The sequence below is a fragment of the Eptesicus fuscus genome, chromosome 9 (assembly GCF_027574615.1).
Source record: "Eptesicus fuscus isolate TK198812 chromosome 9, DD_ASM_mEF_20220401, whole genome shotgun sequence".
NCBI classification, from domain to species: Eukaryota; Metazoa; Chordata; class Mammalia; order Chiroptera; family Vespertilionidae; genus Eptesicus; species Eptesicus fuscus.
Window position 1 is genome coordinate 32965209 of NC_072481.1, and position 6996 is coordinate 32972204.

The window sequence follows — 6996 nt, forward strand, 5'->3', positions numbered from 1 at the left end:
TCTCACGGGGTATTGGGGCTGAAAAGGACTGGTGGGCCATGTAATCAGTTATTGAGTCACAGCTAGCGTTAAAAATAATAATTAAATGGAATGGGGAAAGCACATGGCAGATAGTAATGCTTTGTAAAATGCATTTCTTACTCTGAGTCAGGTCAAAAGATTTAAAAGCCACTGAATCACCTCCCATTGTACCCTCTTCATTTGTAGCTCTCCTCATTTTTCACAGCAGTGGGTAGAGTAGGAAATAATGGGATGCATTGGGACTCCCCAATTCTTCCATCCCTTGCTTTGAGTGTGTGGGGGATAAATCATGGGCATCAGGGGATCTGGGCTCAAGCCCTAGCTCAAACCCTTCCTCTGTTTTTCTCCTTGTGCTTCCGGTTCCTTTTCTTCATCTAGGACAGCTCCTAAGATACAAATGTGTGCCATGCCTTTGACCTGGGGCCCCTGAGAAGGGTTGGGTCTGGGTCTACTCTTGAGAAACACATAGTATAGTGGGGGAGTCAGACAGACATCACAGGACAGGGAAGTGAAAGGGGAAATGCAGGGACTGTGGCCACAGAGGGGTCACCATCTGAAGGACCAGGGAAGAGTCTTGAGGGGGTATTGTCCTCAAGAATCACTCTTAGGTCAAATATGAAAACTGGAGGGAATTGTTATTATCCCTCAGAAAACTTTTTCCAGCTGCAGATTTCTGCCAACTGTGAACTGGATAGTGTACTCTAATGGAGGTGCATTTTGGCCTCTTTATTTATTAGATGGAGAGTAAAGGGGAGGGGTGGAATCCTGTAGAAGGGAGAGAGAGTTTCTGGAGACATGGGGTTCAGCTGGGCAGTAGAAAGCGCTCTGCTCTGGCTTTTGGTAAAATTGGGAAGCTGCCAACAGTTTTCAAAGTCCTTTTCCAGCCAAGAATTAATTTGTTCCTTCCAACAACCCTGTGGGTGAGCCAAGCTAGGGTGATCGTGCCTCTGAGAGACATAACAAGCCCAATGTCACACAGGCAGGACTGGTACCCACGTCTGTCTAGCCAGGGGACTCCTTTGGCAGTTTGATGAAGACTATGGACCTCTATTCAGAAGAATATTTTTAACTGTGGAGAATAAATTACTTTGGAATACAGAGGAAACCAATTATATAAAATCATTATAAAAATATTTATTTTTGCGATTTAGTCCTTTTAAAAAATATTAAACAACAAGCTCTAAAAATTGGCCTATTACCTATTGTAATTTTGAGGTAGTCAATGAGTGTAAACAGTATTTCAAGACATCGCTACTGTAATGCAATACAGAAATATCTATGATTTCTATCGGTGACAGAGTCTCAGGTACTGCTAATACTGTTGTGATTTGTTGCTTACATGCATGATAGAAGAAAATGCTACATTTTAGTTGGAGGTTAGTGAAAACAAGGATGCAATTTTTTCAACTCTATCCATGGATCCCCTGGGTTCTGTAGAATCTGTGCTAAAATCTTCTGCCTCTCCTGGTCTAGCTCCTACTCCAATGCTTGTTACTTCATCACATGCATCATGTTTCTTTCTGCAGACACTTATTGCAGATCTACTATGTGCCAGACAGTTTTACATCTTGTATGTCATATAGTCTTGAAAGCTTCCTTTGAAGTAGGTGTTATTCTTTCCATTTGGCAGACAAGATAACTGAGACTCGAGGAGGTTAAGTGATTTACCCAAAGCCACACAGCCAGTAGCTGAAATCAGAGTCTTGTACCACCTCGTCATTCCTCTCCAACTGAGGTTTGGGGGTCAGTGTCTCTAACACCAGAAGGAAAGAAAAGTATGAGAGGAGGGTAAGCAGGGAGAATTCACAGTTATGGAGAACACATGCAAAGTAGAAATTGTGCTGTGCTTTTCATTATCTCCTTTAATCCACACAACAACCCTATGCAGTATGATTCTATTAAAAAATAAGTAAATAATACATATCTATAATAATAAAAGTGTAATATGCTATTTAGACCAGCAGTCCTTCTGGATGTCCTTCCCGACAAAGCCAGGGCTGTGCAGGAAGCCCGGGTCCTGGGTGCCTGCCGGCGGCCGGAGGGAAGCCAGGTCCTGGGTACCAGAGGGAAGCTGGTGCTGGCAGCCAGGGGAAGGAAGGCCTACTCTTGCACAAATTTCGTGCATCGGGCCTCTAGTTTATTACAAAACACAAATTAGAAAATATAAATAAACCAAAATAAAAATCACCTATAATCTCTCCACACAGAAATATCATTTAATACTTTGGTATGGAGAGTTCCAGATGCACATGTACACACACAATTTTACACCCACTTTATAGATACGAAAAGTGGACCCAGAGAGGTTAAGTAACTTGCCCAAGGATGTACCAGCAATAAGTTTCAGTCACCTGTGGTTTGACCTTAGGCAGGTCACTTTTCCTCTCTGTGTCAGGGCAGTAGGAAGAGCCAAAGCCTGGCACTTGGAAAGCCATACTGGAAGGAAGCCCCTCTGAGTGGTTTTCAAAATAGTGCCCTCTAAACCAAGGCAGCCTTGCTCCAGGAGCCTGTTTTCTCAGAGAGGGTTGTGGGAAGGGCGAAAGGTGGGAGGGGGAACCGCCTGCTCCCTGTGGGGGGCCACACAGCTTGCAGCTGCAGCTGGGTGACTAGTGACTGCAGTTAACCAATCAACTGGGGATGAGAATCCGGGTGCAACCCTCCTGTGATTGAGAACTCAGTTCTTCTCACTGGGCTCGGCCACATGTGTGGTCCCTTAGGAGTCCCTGGACTCTCCTCTTGCCCTATAGCCTCCAGCTGTGCCCACCTGGACCCCTTCCCTAGTAGCTCCCTCGGATTCTTTCCCTAATCTTCCAGAATGAGGCTCTTGCATCTCATCCTAAGGGAAGTGGCTTTGCCATGGTGAAACAAAAAAATGCAGGGACAGCACTCGCCGGTTGCTCAATAGTTAGAGCATCAGCCCAGAGACCAAAGGTTAGCTGGTTCAATTTCCGGTTAAGGGCACATACCTTGTACCTCCGTTGCAGGCTCCATCCCCACCCAGTCAAGCTCTTGCAGGAGAGACATAATGATGTGACTCTCTCACATCAATGTTTTTCTCTCTTTCTCCCCCGATCCCTCTCTCCCTTCCACTCTCTAAAAGCATCTACTGTCATGACTGTACATGTACCAGTCATTGAGCACCTTTCATAGTCCATCATCTCACAGGAATCACAGTTTCAAATCCAGGTCAGAAGTTGTACCTGCTTCAGCCCTGGTTTCACCGCCTAGGGCCTGGTTCTCAAAGGCAGGGCTGCTGATTTGTACTGTCTCAGAAAAAAATATGCCTCTTCCTCTGGCCTGATGTAGCTCTATGCTGAAGATAAGGCTTGGTAATTAGAGCTCAAGCTAGATTTCAACTCGCACTTGTCCCTTCTTCTGAACACCTTCAAAACCTACATGACCATGTAGGTCAACCCTGCCTCAAGGAAGAAACTAATAAATAAACAAATAAATTTGAAATATGGGTATCCTAATATATAAAAACCCAGGGTCCGTAACATCCAAAATGACGGAAGGCTCAACTGACCGGAAGTCAGTGCTGGGTTACCGTGGTGACCCAGCACTGACTGTCCGCCGCTGCGGGCGCCATGACCCAGCACTGACTGCCAAAGGGGCTGCGGATCAGGCCCAAAGAGAGGCCCAGGGAGAGAGAGGCAGGGTCTGATCCGTAGCTTCCGTGGCAGCTGTTGATCAGCCCTTGCCTCTCTCTTTCTCTCAGCTGCACCTCTCTTTCTCTCGGGCCTCACTGGGGCTGCTGATCAGCCCCGCCTCTCTGATCAGGCCCATTGATAGGCCCAGAGACGCTGACTGGCATAGAAACCAAACAATCAGAACCAAATCTGGGTGAAGTGCGAGGTGCCAATGGCTACCTAGGAGGCGGAGCTTTTGACGCTGACTGGCATAGAAACTGACCAATCAGAACCAAATCTGAGTGAAGTGCGAGGAGCCAATGGCTGCCTAGGAGGTGGAGCTTTTGACGCTGACTGGCATAGAAACCGACCAATCAGAACCTAATCTGGGTGAACTGCAAAGGTAGAACCTAAGGTGGGGGCTGAGAAGGGGTCTTAAGGGCAACAGCCGTTTGGTGTAAGGTGTAAGAAAGTGGTTCAATTTTTTAATGACTGGTTTGGCAGTATAGTGCATATGGCTGGCTATCAGTCCAGATATAGGGATTAAGTATTTTTGTCTGCCAAGAGCATCTCCTCCTGATGAAAAAGGCTCCCCGCCCCCCATTTAAGCAATCATATCCTATATAATCTATCTATACTAATAAAAGGGTAATATGCTAATTAGACTGGGTCGACCGGCCATCTTCCAGATGTCGACTTCCTTCATGACAAAGCCATGGTGGTGGGGGCCAAGGCAGAGGCCATTAGGGGTGATCAGGTCAGCAGGGGAGGGCCATTGGGGATGAGATCAGGTTAGCAGGGGAGAGCAGTTGGGGGCGAGATCAGGTCAGCAGGGGAGGGCAGTTGGGGGCAATCAGGCCAGCAAGGGAGGGCAGTTGGGGGTGAGATCAGGCTGGCAGGGGAGAGCAGTTAGGGGCGAGATCAGGCCAGCATGGGAGGGCAGTTGGGGGCAACCAGGCCAGCAGGGGAGGGCAGTTGGGGGTGAGATCAGGCCAGCAGGGGAGGGCAGTTGGGGGTGAGATCAGGCCAGCAGGGGAGGGCAGTTAGGGGCGAGATCAGGCAGGCAGAGGCAGTTAGAAGCAATCAGTCAGGCAGAGAGTTTAGGGGTGATCAGACAGGCAGGCAGAGGGGCTAGGGGCAATCAGGCAGGTAGGTAGAGGCAGTTAGGGGTGATTAGGCAGGTGAGCAGTTAGGAGCCAGCGGTCCCAGATTGTGAGAGGGATGGCCGACTGTCGGTTGGACATCCCTCAAGGGGTCCCTGATTAGAGAGGGTGCAGGCTAGGCTGAGGGACCCCCCTGTGCACAAATTTTGTGCACCAGGCCACTAGTTTAAATATATAATGCTATTGAAACTCAGGTTAACTTATTCACCCCAGGACCCATTCAGGAATGGCAGATACTAGGATTTGTTCTGGTCTACCAGTCCCCATAGCTCAAAGAAACACTGCCTTTGCCTTTCTTCTTCTTCTTCATCTTCATCTTCGTCTTCGTCTTTGTCTCTGTCTCCGTCTCCGTCTCCTCCTCCTCCTCCTCCTCCTCCTCCTTCTCCTTTTTCTTGGTTTTATTTTATTTTATCTTTATTGTTGAGAGTATTACAAATGGCCCCTGCTTTTGCCTATCTTCTGTTCTGGTCTCAGCAAGAGTCCAGCATTTTTCATGTTATTAAGCATTTTTTCATGTTCACAGTTCTTTTACAGCCTAAGATCATCCATTTCTGGAATTTATTCCAAGACTGCTGCACCCTGGAGTGAATGTCTGTTTCTCTCCAAGAACCAGTGTCTCCAATGCTGAACCCTCCCTGTCCCTGCTGTAGTGTTACTGAAGTGCAGAAAGCAGAGAATAGAGGGGAAGGCAAGAATTTGGGTACCAGATTAGCCTGGATTCTAATCACTGTTTGGCAACCAGTTGGCTAGGGTACACTTTGGACTTTACATTTAGCCTCATCTGTAAAATAGAAGTCATAGTACCTGTCTTATCAGGATAAGATATAGGTATGTGAGCACTTAGTAAAGGCTGCTTCTCTTCTTCCTCCCACTTTGCTAAGAGCAAGGATTATGTCTCATGCTAGGTCTACACACAAGAAAAACTGCAGCCTTTGTCTACAGAAGACTCATTGAATTTTTTGGGGTGGTATTGGTTAATAAAGTTATACTGTATAGGTTTCAGGTGTATAATTCTATAATACATCATCTGTATATTATATTGTGTTTTCACCACCCCGAGTCAAGTCTCCTTCCATCACCATTTATCTCCCCTTTACCCTCTTCTACCTCATCCACATTGTCGGTCTGTGTCTATGATTTTTTTTTTTCTTTGCTTAATCTCTTCACCTTTTTCACCCAGGCTCATAGCTCCCCTCCCCTCTGACAGCAGTCAGTCTGATCTCTGAATCTATGAGTGTGTTTCTATTTTGTTTGTTAATTTATTCTCTTCATTAGAGCCCACATATGAGCAAAATCATATGGTGCCTGTATTTCTCTGACTGGCTTATTTCACTTAGCCTAATACGCTCCAGGTCCATCCATGCTATCGCAAAAGGTAAGAGTTCCTTCTCTTTTATGACTGAGTAGTATTCCATTGTGTAAATGTACCACAATAGGACTATGAGGTGTTACTAATATTCTTGATGTCCCTCCCAGAGGAGGACATTGAGGCCCAGAGAAGTAAAATACTTTGCCCATGAGTCACTCAGCTGCTAAGTGGCAGAGGCAGCTCATCTACTGATGGGCACTTGGGCTGCTTCCAAATCTTGGCTACTGTAAATAATGCTGTAATGAACATAGGGGTGCATATATTCTTTCCAATCAGTGTTTCAGGATTCTTAGGATATATACCCAGAAGGGGAATTGCTGCCTTATAAGGCAGTTCCATTTTTAATTTTTTGAGGTAACTGCATACTGCTTTCCACCGTGGCTGCACCAATCTGCATTCCTACCAACGGTGCACGCGGGTTCCCTTTTCCCCACATCCTCACTAACACTTGTCTGTTGATCTATTGATGATAGCCATTCTGACTTCTGTGAGGTGGTTTTAATTTGCATTTCTCTGATGCTTAGTGATGTTGAGCATCTTTTCATATGTCTATTGGCCATCTGTGTGTTTGTTCTCTGTGGGGAAGTGTCTGTTCAAGTCCTTTGCCCATTTTTAAATTGAATTGTTTGTTTTTTGTGTTGAGTTTTATAAATTCTTTATAAATTTTGGATATTAAGTTGTTTTTTTTACAGATGTATCATTGGCAAATATGTTCTCCCATTCAGTGGTTGTCTTTCCATTTTGTTGATGGTTTCCTTACTGTGAAAAAACTGTTTAGCTTGATGTAGTCCCATTTGTTTATTTTTTTTTTGTT